The sequence below is a fragment of the Gymnoscopelus braueri genome, assembly GCF_963280865.1.
Source record: "Gymnoscopelus braueri genome assembly, chromosome: 23".
Lineage (NCBI taxonomy): Eukaryota > Metazoa > Chordata > Actinopteri > Myctophiformes > Myctophidae > Gymnoscopelus > Gymnoscopelus braueri.
This window is the reverse complement of record NC_137625.1, coordinates 1,811,036-1,830,574: the sequence shown is the minus strand read 5'-3', so window position 1 is coordinate 1,830,574 and position 19,539 is coordinate 1,811,036. Positions and strand designations below refer to the sequence as shown.

Genomic DNA, 19,539 nt, shown 5'->3' with positions numbered 1-19,539 from the left:
CCTCATTTCACCGGTCTAGATTCGGTCGTATTATAGACCGAATCTAGACGATTGAATTTAATCCATTATTCCATAAACTTTGATTAAAAAAAACAACTGTAAGCTGCACAACTGATCTCCAGATATTGGACTAAAATAATTTGAATAGCCATTTATCAATATACAGTATAGTTTAAATGTAGCCTAGATTTAGACGTTTAAATCAAAACCATATATCAACGTCTACATTTAGACCAGTTTTAAACCATGACATTTACTTATTTTTTTAGTCATGTTGTTTGAAAACTTTGATTAAAAAAACAACTGTAAGCTGCACTTGATCTCCAAATATTGGACTAAAATAATTTGAATAGCATTTATCAATATACAGTATAGTTTGAATTTAGCCTAGATTTAGACGTTTAAATCAAAACCATATATCAACGTCTACATTTAGACCAGTTTTAAACCATGACATTTACTTAATTTCATGTTGTTTGAAATCGTTTATTTTAGGATGCTAACAATAGAAATTATTAAATCTCACTATTATAGCGAAATAATGCAGTTTGCATTAATGGTGATATATGCAAATATTTTTTTTTAAATGCATAAATATAAAAAATAACGGCAGTTTGCAGTATTGGTGATAGGCTAATATAAAATACTGAGGAACGAGTGAAAGCCAAGCAGTAAACCGCTAACCTCTCGTCACCAGACTTTCCACAGTAAACCGCAGATTGTCTTTGTAGTTCGGTTTGCTTATTTCTCTCACGAGACTTGGCAACACTGGGCTTCACAGCAACAGTAAACCGCAGATTGGTTTCGGAGGTTGGTTTTCTGATTTTCTCACGAGACATGGCAACATTAGTGGTTCCGGTTGCGGACGACAAACAGTAAACACTCACAAATAGATACATTTCATGCGAGTTATCACGATGTTCATCACCATGAAGTTTAATTATTTAAATGGCAATACGACTATAGAGGTGAGTGTTCTTTGCTTATTGATTTTAAAACTTTTCTTAAGCCGCTTGCAAGCTTATAACTTCTAAAGGAAGCTGCTAGCTGCTGCAGCTAGCTAGCTAAGCTGCTAGATGCATAAAGCCAGCAGCTAACTTTAGCAGTCCGTGAAGAACGTCGATTTACAAGCTCAACGCTTTGCATCTGCATCACGGTGTGAGCTTGTAGATCCACTACTTTACTGCAAGGAGTAAAACCACGGAACATAAATTGTGTATAATCTTTTATTTTGTTCCAATTGGAGTGAACCTTGTTGAATATGGTACAGTGTAATAAATTATTGTTCTTTAACAATGTGCAGGCTAACATGTACCAACATGTTGAAGATGTTGTGAAATGTTTAGTTTATTTACTCTTTTTAACTATTTTTAATTGGAACAAAGTGACTGTACGTGTATTTATAGATCTCTTCTGTTTAAAGTGACACCAAAACAACAAATTAATTTCAGAGAATGTGTAGACTACTTGTCACTACTGGTGATATCCAATGTTAATGCTATCACCTCTTGTGAGGACTACATGTGATATATTAGGCCATAAAAATGTCTTTTTTTGTCAATCTTGTTTCAGGAACACAAATGGCAAAGGGTAATGGAAACATGTGAGTTTGGCTATATTATGTAACCACGCTGTCATGTCCTGTGGTGGATGTTGTGCCAATGTTTAGATAGTTATACAACTAAACTCTACAGATTGTTTTTAAACTATACACACTGCCCACAGAATACCACGTTGACAGCCCCTATCCACACCTCAACACCAGGTCTTACTAGCAATAGGCTGTAAACACCACAAAGGTGTTTACAACAAACATGTTATGTCTCCTTGGTAGTTCAGCAAAATTGTACATTTGAATTTAACTGCTATTATAGTTACCAGGAGCCTCTCGTATCACATATGTTGAGATGTAGCAAATTCCTACAAAGTTAATGTGCTCACAGTAACAATCAGAATGGAGCTCTTATGCTTTGTATTGGCCACTTGTACATTCAATTGAATGACATGACTTACAAACTAAAATGTCTTATATCCTGTAGAAATGCATGTTTCTAATAATCGCAACACTAGTTAAGAGTCATTCCAGTGTTGTTGGACTCTTTACTCACCTATGACACACTTTAATTTGAATGGAGGATGTCAACAAGGGAAAGGAAGTTCAAAAAGACATCACCATTACATCAACAACTGTATTTAAAACGGGTGATGTTGCAGTAATTGTCAGGGCTAAAAATGTATTATTTAATTTTCAAGCTGTACAGTGTACACTCTAGATTACATAACCTCTGCTATTGATACTCCCAATCTTAGAATTAATTAATTCGTTTATATGTTCATTGCAGAAGCCACCTAGATTTTGTTTTGGCCAGGCTACGGAGGAACAGTGCTGTTGTGGATCCATTTACAGTGGAGTCAGTACTGCTATATGGGGCTGAGACAAGCTGTGAAATTAATAATGTCATTGTTTTCAAACAGATCACAGCAATACACTGCTTGCTCAAGCTGCCCTGAATGGACTGAGGACACAGATCTATGTGTAGATATGTACATATATGTAGGTATGTGTAGATGGCTAAGTGGAGATATTTGGAGATGACATTGAAAACATTATGTTGGATATGTAATTTCACTGTCTTCCACCCCTAACAGTGAATTGTGGCTTCAGTCCAGTCCAAGCAAGAGTCAGGACTACACAATGTAGAATTTGATTTGCTATAGCTGTGAGCACAATAGTGATGGTGTAATTATGACATGTAATTTACTTTGTTTTCTCCCCAACAGTGTATCATAGGCGTATGCCAAAGCAGTGCCAGGACTCCACAACCACAAGGTACAATTTATTTGAGTTTTCCAGTGATATAAATGGTGAGTTTGTAAGTGAGATGAGTAAGTACCCCCACCAAACAGAGAATCTTAGCCTTACTCCAAGATGAAATGGAGCAAGGACTACCTACACAAGGTAGATTTTGAGTCTAGGAGTGATCATAACGGTGACTATGTCTAATTTATTTCCTTTACCCCCAACAGTGAATAGAAGCCTTACTCCAGCCCCAATGAAGAAATAACACCACAAGGTAAATTTAAATTGACTGTAGCAGTGAGCAAAATAGGTTGCAATGGTGCAAGTAAGATGTTTAATTTTCTTTTCTCCCCCCAACAGTAAGTAGCAAGTATGACATGTAATTGCCTTGTCTTTCACCAACAGGAAATCTTATCAGAACTCGGAGGAGAAACATTCACAGGATTCCAAAAGGTACCTTTTTATAAAGTTTGGAAGTCATCTTACTGTGGCAAAGATGTAATTGGGTAGGGATGATGATGTTGAACTTGTAAAACAAGTAATGTTGTTTATTAAGATCTGCACCTGCCAAAGTATAGCCTCACATCCTAAAGCACAGGCAGACTGTCACAAGGTTTCTTTATTTCAGTTTCCCATGTCGGAGAAAAGTAAGAATGGAAGTATTATTTATCATTTCCCACTGTGTTAGTGTATTATTTATTATTTCTGTTTCATATCAACATTATTGTTGGCATAGTATGCCATTGACGATTTAGCTTCTCATTTTCCTTTTGTTTCAGACTTTTCACCAATGGCCTGATGACTAATTTCTACTAGCATGGTGCCGGACAGCAGGAGAGAGCTTTCAAAAGCACTACCTTCTATCTTTCTGTCATCAATGGTAAAAATAACTGTAATATTGTCAGTGCTAGTTATTTGTTGATTGCTTATTCAAGTTGTACACGTGTGTGTATGAGAGTTATATGTCATTGTTTTGACTGCAGAAGCCGTTCAGAAGACATTCAGAGAGACAATGGAGAACCTGGTGAGCGCTGCCATCTCTGACCACTTCAAGCAGGCGCCTGGTAGAAGTGGTGGAGGGGGATACAAGAAGAGGGCAACGCCTTGAAGCAAATCAATGTTATTATTTGGTCAAAACATTTTGTTAAAACTTGTCTTTTATGGTTGTTTATCCCATTAAGATAGGGAACGCATCTGTGTCACTTAAGATTTCTTTGGCTATTCAGAAAATAGCAGATATACAGGAAATTCCTGGAAATATTTTGGAATAGAAATTTAAAAAATCCAGTACTGGAAAAGGTTTGGAATTGATCTAAGGTCCTGGAATTTATCAAGGGTCCTGGAAAAAATATTTGGCTATGCATTGTTTTTGGCTATTGATTTTGTTAACACAAAACATTTTCATAAACATGTATAACATTACACGAAATATGTAACATAAGTAGTTTTTCGCCAAACGGGCTGTGTGATGGCAGCCTAATGTATGTCTCAATTGTGTTGCCCTAATTTTGCACGAAATTTGAATGGAATTGTACCATTCTATGCTTTATTTTTGCTACACTGCCTATCTTTGGGCATTGTACATAGGAGTAAGAGACACATTATTGCGCTGAATGATTGTTATATAGGCCTGGAAATTGGGCTAAATATTCTGGAAAAGTTTTGGAAATTCATTGCTAAAAATGTGTGGGGACCCTGGATATACAAGCTCATAGCGCGGAACTCGGTGCCGCGCTAACAGCTTGTAGATCTTCTATTTTTTGGAGAGTAAATTTTTTTTTGTGCAAATCTTTGTGTATGTGTGTGTGTGTGTATGTATATATATATATATATATATATATATATATATATGTATGTATGTATGTATGTATGTATGTATGTATGTATGTATGTATGTGTGTGTGTGTGTGTGTGTGTGTGTGTGTGTGTGTGTGTGTGTGTGTGTGTGTGTGTGTGTGTGTGTGTGTGTGTGTATATATATATATATATATATATATATATATATATATATATATATATATATAGGCAAAGCAAAGATTTGAGGTAAAACATACATTCAAAGATTTGCAAAAATGTTCAATATTGTTAAAACAAAAATATAGCAGATCGACTAGCGCCGAGTGCCGTGTTATGAGCTTGTAGATCTGCTATTTTTGAATAGCTCAAGTATAAGATGTGTTTAAAATCTAACATGACAGGTGTTAATGGCTTAAAGCATTAAGAGGTGCAGAAATTAAAGACCGATTGTACAAGCTTTGGTATTTTTTTTGTTGAAATATGTATTGTGATTGAAATTACAGTTGAAGGATAGTTATGTTCAGAGTAGATCAATGTTAACATTAAGAAAAAAGTTTTTATCCAGTGGTACAATAAAGAGTAGCATGACATTAGTGTCACACTGCAACATATTTAAAAGATCCTGAAAGATAACAACATAATGTAAACAAATTATCAGAACATGGGACTACACTTCTACAAAGGTAAGCAAAACGGGTTAAATTTGGTCCATCAGGTATTTTTTTTGTAGAGAACCTGGATCTGCATTAAAATTGAGGCATTTAAATGCATTAATATAGGTTTCGTGTGAATAATTTGATATATCTTAAAGGTATATAATGCCTACAAGTTGTTTAGATGTTATTTAAACATGATTTAATTATAAGTATATTAATATCCTTATTAAATAGACGTTTACATGACGTCTAAACAACGTATATAGTCTATAATAGGGTTTAACCCACTGAGCATTTTTCGGGCTATTAGACGTCTAAATAACGTCTAGGCTAAATCCGGTTTATGAGTGGTCTAAAAATGAAAGTTTTTTCAACGTCTAGGCTAAGCCTAGACGTTCTTTCAACGTCATTTGAACGGTTATATATTTATATCTAGCCGTCCAAAAGACGTTGAAACAACGTCTAGGCTAGGTTTAGACGTTGAAAAAACTTTCAATTCTAGACCACTCATAAACCGGATTTAGCCTAGACGGCTAGGTGACGTTTAGACGTCATTTAAACGGCTAATAGACCGAAAAATGCTCAGTGGGAAAGTTAAGACCAACAGTAGCCTGTTTGTTTGTCTGTGTGTGTGTGTGTGTGTGTGTGTGTGTGTGTGTGTGTGTGTGTGTGTGTGTGTGTGTGTGCGCGTGCGTAGGACACATATCAGCAAGTTTACATGTGTTTGGTGTGGTTTAAGGTGGTCCATGCAGGTGTATTCAGCCGTAGCCTCTGCTGGTCTATTAATAACTGCATGTTCTCTAATAGGCATCCCTCTATAGCCACTGACCTACATGAAACTATGTGCCATGGACATCCAAGTGTATTCTGGGATTCATACTACCACAGCTGATTTCATCATTAGTGCACCTTGTACCACAGATATCCATACAGAGGCAACATTTGGGGTCCCAGGTGTGTCTCATTAACCTCAAATTCTGTTCCTTTATACATATTTTCCCCATCATTATGTTTTGCAGATCTGTCTGATTTAGACAGTAGTATAAACTCATGGGGGACTCCGGTCAACAAAGTACATGCATGGGGTTTAAACTGGTTAAAAGTAGGGCTTAAGTGTTTACTTTTTTTTTTGCCACCTTCTATTTTTTTCTGAAATGCTGCCTCAGCCCCCATCTATCTCAGGTCACAGATGGGGGTCTGTGAGCTCTCCCATCACTGTAGCTCCAGACTCCAGCTACAGCGCAGTGTTGATTTCATCAACTAAAACTATGACGAAAAATGTTGGTCGACTACCGTTTTTCACTGACTACAAAGAAACTAAATATAAACTAAGATATGATGACTAAAACTATGACAAAATATATTGATAATTTTGTCAACAAATAAAAACTAGACTAAAATGTTAGGGAAGGACTAGTGGAGAAGAGATCCAGTAGAACTGAAAGACAATGAGCTTGTAGATCGGCTATTTTCATTATGACGCCATCAAGGCACCGCCAACATACATTTTAGTCGACTAAATCAACTGTAGATTTAGTCGACTATAACTAGACTAAAAGTAAACATTTCAGGTGACTACAATATGACTCAAACTAAACAGAATTCTATTCAAAAGACTGACTAAAACTAAATCAAAATTTGCTGTCAAAATCAACAGTGCTACAGCGATGGGTTAGGTCACAGATGGGGCTACCTTCCCCCCCAACACTCACTTCACTACCTTGGTTATTTGTTGACATATGCTATGTATGTTACTGTATGTAGATAGACATACAGTATGCTATGTATGTTACTGTATGTAGATAGACATACATACAGTATGCTATGTATGTTACTGTATGTAGATAGACATACAGTATGCTATGTATGTTACTGTATGTAGATAGACATACATACAGTATGCTATGTATGTTACTGTATGTAGATAGACATATAGCCTACTGCTTTCTTGACCACAACATTAGGCTACTTAGATAGTTTAGAGACAGATGCTAGGTTTGATGTTTACCTGATAGACCCTATGCCATGTCTTCTGTTGAATAGGGTAATGTGTCTAAATGAGTCTGTGTTCAAATGTCTAAAGTCCTGGAGATGCAGAACTTTTCTGGTTTACATTTTAGACGGTCTAACCTTCAGTCACACTGGAAGATGCTTGGAAATCAGGTGTATTATAGTGCAACATCCCCATCTCTCCAGCAGAGGACTATTTGTTTACCAACATTGAGACTGCACGCGCATAGATGATTGTTTCATGCAATCAATTCCATATTGTTTCGGGGTTTCGCTGGTTTCAGTTCATTCAACCTCCTCTTGTGTGTTGGCTAGTGAGGCGCGTCCTAGCGAGACCTGACAGAATGGGTTTCATTTGGTGCCGGCCTGCGCGTGCATACTGGTTCTTATCAGTGTGACGTCGTCTGTTAAGGGGTTTATTGATTCCCTGCAAGCACTGAGTAGTGTTGGTATCAGAGCCAGACAACAGAGCTATGTCTATGGCTCTGTCATTTTCTAGTTACAATTTAATTAATGGGTTGCTCTAGCAGTCCTTGAAGCTGGAAACATTAATGCCATGCTCATTTACAGAAAAACTGTACGTTTTTACACACGAAAGGCAAGTTTATTTGTATAGAACACAGGCAATTCAAAGTGCTTTTATAAGGTATAAAAAGGCATTAAAAGCTTCACAGTGAAGTAAAGTGCCATGATTAAAAAGCTTAAGTGTGTTTAAATCACAGAAAACATGGAGATTTGGCGCATAAGGCTGGCGCTAGAGGAAAGGGGTCGTGGGGTCAGTCAATGTTCCCTGGGAGTATGAGTGGCATGGCAATCAGCCCATTCTTTTTTACATATCTTATGTGCATATTTTACAGACTTGAGTCACACAGAATGTGAATATTATGTGGCTATAAAGCGACAATTTGCATTCAGGACAAGGACATGATGTTATTTGTTTATTGTTTATTGTTTATTAGGATCCCCATTAGCTTTCGCCATGACAAAAGCTAGTCTTCCTGGGGTCCGACACAGACAAACATTTTAACAGAGACATTCCTTACATCAACTTTACAATCACTGTAATCTAAATAAAAATAGAAAATAAAAAACAAAAAGTACAATCAAGTAATACAATTAAAACTATAACTAAATCACTTATTACACATTAAACTTTGTGTTTCTGGGGATTAGTACAGGCATGTTTTCATCAGGTGTTCTTTTAACTTTTTCTTAAAGATGAATTTTGTGTTTGTATTAATTATGTACTTAGGCAATGAGTTCCATCCTATTACAGCTCTATAGATAGTAGAAGCTTTGAGAAGATCTGTTCTTGGTTTAAGTGTTACCATCACCTGAACTGGCTTGTCTAGTCATATGGGTATGTTCATCTCTTCTGTATCCTACCTGGTCAAAGAAATACTGGGGTTTTTGGTCAGTTAAAACAGTAAGCCATGATAGATTTCTGTGCATTTCTACTACACGTGTGCGCTTGGAGCACTGGAGAGCTAATCTGGCAGCTTTGTTTTGAGCTGTTTGCAATTTCTGTATGTCTTTCTTTGTAGCGGATGACCAAACAACTGGGCAGTACTCAAGGTGTGACAAGACTAAAGCTTGAGTTACTACTTTCAGAGTTTTTAATGTAATATACTTGGAACATTTCCTGGTTATAGCGATGCTCCTTCCCATTTTAGTTACTATATTATCAATTTGCTTTGTCCAATTTAGTTTAGGATCTAATACAAATCCAAGCAGTTTAGCCTCCTTCACCTGTTCCACTGGCTTCCCGGCAAGTGATAGGCACAATTGAGGATCACTTTTCAATATATGTCTAGATCCAAACACCATGCATTTGGTTTTAGCAATATTCAGTGCTAATTTGTTCTCGCCGACCCAATCCGCTACTGATTTAATTTCAGCATTGAGTATATCATTTAACTCACCTACTGTAGATGCTGTACTGTACATGGTTGAGTCATCCGCGTACATAACCACACTAGATTTCATGTGTCTAGTTCCTATAAGGGTGTGACCTATCCAGTTTCACGTTATCCTTTTGATGGTGGTAGTGGAAGCTATGTCATCCCTGTTTGGATCAGAAACCCGAAAATGGTATTGATCCCACTGATGTACATGTACTCAATGTTTCCGTATCTGCTGCAATATCTGCTGTAGACCCAGAGCGGATCTGCAACCTGCAAAGTGAAACGCATTCTACAGGTTCTTCAGAAGAAGAGGGTGTGGACTGTGGAATTAAGTGATTATTTATCATATTCTTGTCTTTTATGTGTCACAATGACATAATCTGTTAACAAATTACAGGCTACAAAGTGTCAACGTGAATCATGTCCAATCTCTTGCAATGAATCTCTCGCATACAGTGTGCAACTTTGTAACTTCTGTTAAATGTATGTCATACAGAAAATCAAATCAATCAGTTTTGCTGAAAATGCTGGACACACACATACAGTGAGGGGGGATACATGTTAGGTATGTTTTTCATCTATTGTATATGGTTGAGTTGTTTTTCTCTTCACACATTGGACAAGAACAAAGAGGAAAATGTATTTTCTCTATCCCATAGTTCTCACCTTTTTTTATTTCAAGGACCCCCATAACTCTGAGAATGTACAGATGTAACCAAACTTGGTCACATGATATGTATTCTCAGGTTTAGGAGATGCAAGGATCCATTTGGACCCCCCTCAAAGAACCCTAAGGGTCCCTGAACCCCACTTTAAGGACCACTGCTCTATCTCAACATTTATAGTGAATATACTGGAAGATTGGCAGAAAAAGACTCACTCACTGCATGAAAATGAAGGAAAACCTCTTAGACAGACTTAAGAAAATATACTTTATTTAATATAATGCTCATAGTGTGCTCGGTGCTCATAGTGATTTAAAAAAGCAAACGTTTCAGTCCTAGGACCTTCGTCAGTGCTATAATGCTCATAGTGCTTTTTTAAATCACTTTGAGCACCGAACACACAAGCATTATACTGTATGTCAAAGGAGTTTTCCTTCATTTTTATGCAGTGAGCGAGTCTTTTTCTGCCAGTTTTCCTTTATGTTTTTGAGACCAACCCTAACCAAAGGACAAAGAAGGGCGCAACAGTTTTCCCTGTTCTTTAGTTAATATACTGTACATGTTCCTGGAAATTGAAAATGTATTTGATGTGCATGGCCCCTCTGAAGCACTATTAGCACTACTTATAAACACTAATTATTATTTTAAGACAGTTCCACATGGGATTTATTCTTCTACACAATGCTTACAGTCAGTTTAGTTCTCGAAAACAAATAACATGAACACAATGTTCATGTATGGCTTAATTGGTTCTCCTCATTCAGAAGAAGCAGAACTTTATTATTTGACAGTTTTACAGGTGCACATTGTTGGTACATACATTTAAACTCATTACATTTAGAGTTAGTTGTGATAGAGGGATATATGTATGTATAGCCTCCTGTCTGACTGGATGTCATGTCTAATGTATTGTGTACTGTGTGAATGAGGAAACCTTCATTGAGGTCTATTCAGTTCCCGATGGATGGATGCATGTTGTGTCTAATGTATAGAATACTGTCTGTCAAGTGCCCGAATGGATGTCATGTCTAATGTACAGTCTACTGTATAATGTGTTCCGCTTTGTCATTCTTACAATGTTTCAAAATAAAAGGTGAATCATCAGTCTGACAGTCTCTTTCAAATTAAAACACAAGTAATGTTTACTAAACTTACTAACATGAACATAAAGCATAAATGTTAATTCAATCAATCTTTGCATTAAGAGCATAAATTCAAATGACACTTGTTGTGGGTGCAATATAAGAGAATTAAAACAAAGAAAGGCACACGCAAAGGACAGAGGTAGGCCAACATGAATATAAAATCCAAGAAAACAGGGCTCAGTATTGACTTCACATACTGTACATTTCCACTGTGGATGGTGGTTACTGGTGGCAACAATATTCAAGTCATTCCCATTATTGTGTAAAACAATACTACAGTAATAAGCTGAGGGTAGAACAGAATGGATGTTGTGTCTAATGCAGTGGGTTCTCAAACTTTGTCATGTCAAGGACCCCCAAATTGACACTTATTAGCCCGCGGACCCCCATTTGAAAAGATATGCCAGCTACGGACCCCCATAATACGGCTCTAGCAGTGATTCTCAACCATTTTAATTTCAAGGACCGCCAGTTTAACATGCATTAGGCTACGGACCCCCATTTAATGGTATTTCTATCACTGGGACCCCAATTTATATTGTAAAATCAATGTTAATTTAACTCTGTTAATTTAACTCTGAGAGTTACAGACCCATAAGGGTCCATTTGGTTCCTAACTATCCATCATTTAGCTGGGAACCTCCTGGAACTCCCTCAAGGACCCCTGGGGGTCCCCGGACCCCACTTTGAGAACCAATGGTCTAATGTACAGTGTACTGTCTGAATGGATCGTGTATAAAGTATAATCTACTGTCAGAATGGATGCCACGTCTAATGTATAGTATATTAGTCTACTGTCTGAATGGATGTTGTGTCCGTTCATAGATTAATCATGTTAACTAATACACAGGATGTGATAGAAAAATTATTTCTGCTATTAAACTAGGATGAGGTACATAAAAACATAAAAGGCAGATAGGTGAATATAAGCACTAGGTTTGTCAATCAGGGAAATGAGTGAGTTCATCTTTGCCAATGTTCCCTCCGCTGAGGATGCACACTACATTCTTGTTCTCCATGTTGGGTATCTTGTTGTTAACGATGGCAGCGAACGCAGCAGAACCTGACGGTTCTACCACTAGACCTGACTTGTAGAGTGTGGACACCGCCGCCTTGAGCTCTTCGTCGCTCACCAGGACGATGGCCTCCACGAAGCGTTTACACAGCTCATAGGGGAGGGCGCCTGGATAAAACACACAAACTATGAATTAAGTGAAGCAATGGTGACAAAATAGTTGCAAATGATGACGTCACTGAAAATGTGCCCGTTTCTGAAGACCAATTGGAAAATCTCTCCAATATCACGGTGACCTTCTGAGCATTTGAAGTGAAATGCTGACGAAGGCCAACAGGTTGAAACGTGTCTGTCATTAATTGCTGCTGCGGCTTATTGAAGACTTTTAAACGTTGTTCATGAGTGCGGATGGTGTGATATCAGTCATCTATGATGTCAGTCGTCTATGACATCATAGATGTCAAATTTGGGCAAGGTTTCAGTGCGATCACAGGCCCATTGACTTCCATCATAAAGTGAAAAGTGTAAAACATTATGTGAAAAACAATAATGGAGGCACTTCTGTGGCCTTACTGCCATTGTGCACAAGATATCTGGCACTGATCGGTCCAGCGGTTTACTAGCCTCGCGTGGCCAGACAATATCACACGACACACTGCGTGGATATTAGTCTGGTCCCTATCAACGATAGATTTTTTTCCAAGGGGCGGTTACAAAAAGATCCAAACGGACTCTATTGGTTAGACCTAAACCAATCAGAGCAGTGCTTCCTTGTTCACGAACTAATCAGAGCAGTGCTTCCTTGTACGTCATTGCTCCAAATAAGGTGATAAGCCCGCCCACATTTGGATACTGGGCCCTGGTTGGCTCCACACCACTGCGGAGGGAGAGAAATGGAATCTCTATGGAGGGGGGCCAGACCTAATCTGCCGATGGCTAAAGTGCGATGCGATTTTGCAAAGGCAGATTCGGCTGGAACCAGGCTAGCGGTTTACGAGATTAACACAGACAGATACACAGACCGACCCTCTTGCAGATGGCTGGACTCACCACACCATAAAAAGTCATAGTCCTGTGATATCACAGGTGTGGTTTTTTAATTGTCTCTGACAGAGACAGAGAGAGAGACATAAAGTACTTCACCAATCACTTCCACTGCAGACAGAGGTAATACGGGTACCTGCAAAAGGTGGTGCTAGTCCTGAGGTGATGCTTTTGGTGTCCATACCCACTGGCTGATTCTCAATGAAGCTTCTGTGCATGGTGCACGCTGTATCAAAATAGAACATTTCCACACATTAAATCATCCGAATCCCTCACAACACCTTTATCAACAAATGCATAATAATTCTAAATATACTGAGTGAGCGCAGTATTATGTATGGTAATTGTACGTCCTTCTGGTTCTACTCCATAGATCCTGGTCTGATGACGACCTGACAGTTTGATAGCTGCAGCAACACCAGCCAGCAGGCCTCCACCTCCACAACACACCACGACTACGTCAGGTTCACCCATCTTCTCCAGAACCTCAAAGCCTAGACTGGACACACACATGTATCACCACACACCACGACTACATCAGGCTCACACATCTTCTCTAAGGCTGGGGATTGTCAGTAAACAATCAGTGGACACAGAGTCCATTGACCAATTAGGTCTTCAAACAGCAGTAGTAATATGTTCCTTACAGTTTTATTTTCACATTATTTTAACCCATTTAAGGCAGGAACCCCTATTTGTAACTATAACTACATATTTGTACCCCTATTTATTTGTACCCCTATTTGTAACTATACCGGGAACCCCTATTTGTAACTATACCTACACATTTTTATACTCTCAGAGTTAAATTAACATTGTTTTTACAATGTAAATTGGGGTCCCAGCGATATAAATGCCATTAAATGGGGGTCCGTAGCCTAATGCATATCAAACTGGGGGTCCTTGAAATTAAAATAGTTGAGAATCACTGCTAGAGCCGTAAAAAGCTTCTCTTATGGGGGTCCGTAGCTGGCATATCTTTTCCAATGGGGGTCCACGGGCTAACGAGTGTCAATTTGGGGGTCCTTGACATGAAAAAGTTTGAGAACCACTGCATTAGACACTACATCCATTCTGTTCTACCCTCAGGACGGGAACCCTTTTGATATGTACAGTATATAGCAACATACATTTGTTGTAATTTTTTAATAGATATTTGAAGTTTTTCTGAAAAACTTAAGTCAGGATTTAGAAGGCGTTATTAGCATCAGCCTCAGGTCTAAATGGGTTTTAATACATTTATAAATCTAAGCTTTAGTTCTAAATCTAAGTTACGTTCAAGTTGAGTAATCTGACTGAACAAGAGGAACATTTCAGGAGTGCTGATCTACAGTATAACAACACTGGAACAATTTACTGTAACACATCACTGTTGGTTTTTCCTTTTATGTGTCACCCGCCTGTATAATTTACATACAGTATGTTTCACATGTTGTATCAGCACTGCACTGATTATCTTCTATGACGGAATCACAGCTGTGCTGATACTGTATACCAGGGGTCTTCAGAGTTGTAGTTTTTTTTACATTAACCACTTGAACCCTGTGTGTAGAGGGAAAAAGGAGCAAACCAAGGACAGAGCCAAAGGTCAAGTTTACTAAGTATTGAGGGTTTAAATGGTTAAATGTCTGAAATAAACAAAAAACACTGATGATAGTGCTGTCAAACAAGTCTATGAAGCTATCTATGTAATCTATGAATAAATTATATCTGCAACATCATTTCATACAGTATATAGTGGGGGTCCCTGGTTCATCTCTCTCTCAGCTAAGGGGTCCTTCAACTTGTTGAAAAGAGCTTTAACACACTACAGTTTTAACACATCGAGTTCCAGAGGTTTTTTTACATCCTGTTAGGCGTAGTGCGTTGCGGTGGAGATTTAATAGAACTCACTCACTTGGCATATTTATTTATATCAGGTAGGAAAGATGCGGTGATGCTGCCGCTCTGTATTCCATCCAAACAACATCTGACCGGATAAGGTAGAGGCCACAGGTAGTGCAAGGTATAGTCAGCGACGTCACGTCCTGGACGCACTGCAGACAACATTGCCCTCTGCAGGACACACTTAGCAAGGGCGCACATAAAGATACAACATTTAACACCCCCACTCGATCCTAGCTTATTGTGGTACATTTTCATAACAGAATACAAACAAAACTAAATATTCTCCCCATTTGGGGAGAAAACACAATGGCACATATATGCATTTCTTACACTTTAAGTGCCAAACAAATACTGAGCAAACTTTTTCAGTTGTAGCTTAGTGGCTGGTTTTGTCATTAAGTCAGCTATCATGTTGTCAGTAGGACAATATTCCAAACATATCCTCCCACTGTTCACAGTTTCTCGGATAAAGGGATATTTAATATTGATATGTTTGCACCGCTGCCGATTTACTAGCCTGGTAAACCCCCCTCCCTCCGGAAATCTCATTTGCATTTGGTTTCAGGAAGGAGGGTCTGGGATTGCTCACAGAGTAAAGCTGCCCGAACCGCTGCGCATTCGAACCAATCAGCGGCTGCTAGGGGCGGGATCATCCAATCACCTGCCTAGTAGCTTGAAAAAATGAAACTCCGTCTGTAATCGATTCTGCGACCGGAGTCTCAGATGCAAGTACGCTGTGAAACAAAATGTGTGTCGCAAGCTTCTTCCATTTGACGGAGTGAGGTTACCGATTTACTGGATTTCTGGCAAGTGCAATAGCTCCTTGGTTGTCATCATAAACCTATACTCATCAATACCTTTGAGTAGCTGTTGTAAATACATACACTCCTGTATGGCTGACGCTAAGGCCATGTATTCTGCCTCGCAGGTAGACAGTGCAACTGTTGGTTGTTTCCTACTCTTCCATGAAATGAGAGAGCTTCTCACACTCAGACTGGCACAGTACCCTGTGGTGCTACGTCTGTCTGTAACCTATGAGGCCCAGTCTGCATCACTATGGACTATTAGGCCCAGTTTACCTGTGTCATCCTTTTTAAAGCATAATCCACGGTCTGTTGTACCCTTAAGATACCTGAACACATGCTTCACAGTGCTCCAATGCATCCACTTGGTTCAGCAAAATGCTGGGAAAGTTTACTGACCACAAAACTTAAATCTGGTCTAGTGCATGTAGCCAAATAGATCAGACTTCCTACTGCCTCTCTATACATCCTAGGCTCTTCCATTTCTTCCATTTTGTCAGCATTTTCTGTGTATTCAAGTTTAGACTCACATGGGGTTTCTCTGATCCTACAATCTTGCATTCCAAATCTGGAGAGGATTTTGTTCACATACCTTTCCTGTGACATTGTGACTTGACCCTCTGACTGATTAAAATCTATACCAAGAACATTGTTTAATTTCCCCAGGTCTTTCATTTTAAACCTCTCAGTGAGCATCATTTTGACACTTTTCACAACCTCCTCATTGTTAGCATCGATTATCAGATCATCAACCCATACAATCAGAATCACTTTTTAGTTTTGTTTGTCCCTTGTGTATTGACAGTGATCAGCAGAATTTTGTTCAAAACCATTTTCAGTGAGATATGCATGTAACAGAGCATTCCAGTTTCTGCCTGACTGCTTTAGACCATATAGGGACTTCTGTAATTTGCATACTAACTTTTTGACTTTTTCTCATAACCTTCAGGTTGTTCCAAATAGACCTCACAGTCAATGGGTGCATGCATGTATGCAGTTTTCACATCCATTTGGTGTAAAACTAAATCTTCCTGCACTGCCTATTGCATGACAACTCTTAACAGTTGTCATGTCAGCTGTAGGTGAGAAAGTTTCCTCATAGTCAATGCCTTGTTTTTGGCTGTAACCTTTTGCAACAAATCTTGCCTTATACTTGTCTGACCCATCAGTATCACACTTGAGAGTATAAACCCACCTACCCCCCAACTGCCTTTTTGCCTAGAGGCAACTGGGTGATCTTGAATGTGTCATTCTCTTCTAGTGACTGCATTTCGTCATTCATTGCATTGATCCACTGCCGTGACTTGGTTGACCCTATGGCATCCTGGTCATTTTGTGTACACATGTTACCAGTTGGTCTACTGTATCCTCAATCTCATAATCCTGTAAGTGCACTGGCTTTCTCCTAGCTCTAGGTGGGTTCTTTCTAGCCTCACCCTCAGTGCTTGGCCGTTCACATTCAGCCACAGAAACATCACCTTGAACACTTTGACCTGATGCATTTCCCATTTTTTCATCAACATTTTCCTCATTGTCAAGGACCCTGGGGTGTACCTCTCTGTCCTGACATTCAATGTGTGACCCAGGTGTCTGTGTTTCCTTCTCTTGGGCTGTCTTGTTTGTGAATTTCAACAACCTGTGTTTTTGGACCTTATCTGTGTCTGGACAGTACACAAGATAAGCTGGGCTTATCTTGTGTTTATCTTGTGTACTTATATCCAATAGAAATGCCGTGTTCACATCTGGAATCTAACTTCCCTTTCTCTTGTGTGTAGGCAAAACACACAGATCCAAATTTCTGAAGTTTGGACATGTCTGGCTTCTTGCCTGTGAGCATCTCATATGGTGTTTTCTTTGTGCGATTACTGTAACACCGGTTTCTTACATAGGCTGCCGTCTGTATAGCATAATTGTCTCCGCCAGGCCGAAAGGCATGGTGAGAGAGTATGTTTTCCACCCCGTCCGTCCGCCCGTGTGTCCGTCCGTCCGTGTGTGTGTCCGTCCGTCCGTCTGTGAGCAGCTAATATCTGGCACCGTTGGCTTGATCACAGCGCCACTGTGCACACACACTCCCTGGATGCCAATTCAGAACCTTTGCCCAAAATTTCTCTCATGGGCCTTTTATAGCGCCACCAGGAGGCCGATTTGTGCAAAACATATTTTTTGACAGTACTCCTATAGATTTTGTCCGAAAATCCCGCAAATCGTTACACAGTATCTCTATAGTCATTAAACAAAACAAGTCTTTCAGATTTCTCATATTCCATCCTGATTGGCTAAGAATGTCTTCCAAAGTTTGCAGGAGTGCTCCGTTTTGAACAAAATGCCTCAAAACATGAACACAGCATGCAATTTCCGAAATTTTGCACGCACATTCCCATTAGGCCGAGGAAGAACTACCATTTGAAAATTTTCAAATCAGCCTCATGGTGGCGCTATAACAGGCCGATTCGTGTTTTTACCTATAATTGCACCGATCTGTGTAAAACTTTGTATGCACACTCCCTAGAGGTCAAGGAAAAACCTTTGCCCTGCATTTTTCACATCTGCCTTTTATAGCGCCACCAGGAGGCCGACTCATGTAAAACACATTTTTTTTATACTACTCCTTCCAATTTGATCCAAATTTCACACAAATCGGTACACATGATCTCTATAGTCATGTGATCACGACGGATGTGTTAGATTTTTCATATTCTATACTGATTGGCTAAGATTGACAGTCCAATTGCGCTCAAACTTTGCACGCACATTCACACTATGTTGAGGAACAAATGCCACCCTTTTAACATTGGCCTGTTATAGCGCCACCAACAGGTCTAATTTAGCGAAACACATGTTTTTAACAAAATGCCTCAAATCATGAATGCAGTCAGTGTCCGATTGTCGTGCAAGGCCTAAGAAGAAACGGCACCCTTTTCACGTTGGCCTATTATAGCGCCACCAGGAGGCCACAATAGCCTACCTGACCTGGTGGAGACCTGTGCTCCGAGGAGCACTTTTTCTAGTTCCACAGTGTGTCTGGCAACTTACTGTCTAACAGCATACACCTGCCCATTTCATAGATAATCTATACTAACAGAGCAGAACCTTTATTTCAAAAGTTTTAGTTCAGCAATTTAATTGCTGCTGCATTTATAGTCAAACCCACCACCATCAACCTCCATTTATATGATATATATTATATTTATAGTCACCCACCACCATCAACCTCCATTTGAACCCATTCAATCCAGGAACGCATCTGTCATTTTAAGATTTCTTTGGCCATTCAAAAATAGCAGATCTACAAGCTCATAGCGCGGCACAGAGTGCCGCGCTATGAGCTTGTAGATCATGCACAACATCTGTGCAAATCCTTGAAGATATATATAAATTTTTAACTCAAATCTTTGCTTCTGGGGGTCCCTGGAACAAAATATTTTGAGATGAGGGGGTCCACGGACAAATACATACCGTTTTGGGGGTCCTTGACATGAAACATGTTTGAGAACCACTGATTATAGCAACATGAGTTAAAAAATCACACCCTGTGTGAAGTGGGCGGTGTCTTGCTAGCTAATCACAATACTGAATGAGTCGATCAATCATGTACAAAGGATAAATACATTTATTGAAACACTCTTTATGATGGACAAAACCATAACTTGAAAAAAACCAATATTTGGTTTTTTTCAAGTTATGGTTGCTTATATAGGGCTATGCACATGTGTCATGTGACACTGGCCAATCACAGTCCTGAATAGGCTGTGATTGGCCAATCACATCGCAGGATAATTCTACTAATTTCCTGGGCCCAGATCACAGCGCAGG

At 39.1% G+C, this 19,539-nt stretch overlaps 1 long non-coding RNA gene and 1 pseudogene across 2 annotated transcripts in view; one reads left to right on the top strand and one right to left on the bottom strand.

Annotated features, from left to right (window-relative positions):
• The first annotated feature begins 856 nt into the window (after positions 1-856).
• On the top strand, positions 857-4,490 carry LOC308079142. The gene is made up of 8 exons (XR_013932578.1): positions 857-968; positions 1,573-1,603; positions 2,476-2,558; positions 2,782-2,830; positions 3,028-3,074; positions 3,206-3,253; positions 3,580-3,680; positions 3,784-4,490. It is a non-coding gene; the product is annotated as an uncharacterized lncRNA (long non-coding RNA).
• A 7,425-nt stretch (positions 4,491-11,915) lies between these two features.
• LOC308079206 (phenylserine dehydratase-like) overlaps positions 11,916-19,539 on the bottom strand; it is a 59,807-nt pseudogene continuing 52,183 nt past the window's right edge. Inside the window, exons 5-7 of the transcript in view lie at positions 13,387-13,535; positions 13,173-13,262; positions 11,916-12,160 (exon numbers count right to left, since the gene is read on the bottom strand). The product of the transcript in view is annotated as a phenylserine dehydratase-like (transcript). The remainder of the gene's footprint in view (positions 12,161-13,172; positions 13,263-13,386; positions 13,536-19,539) is intronic.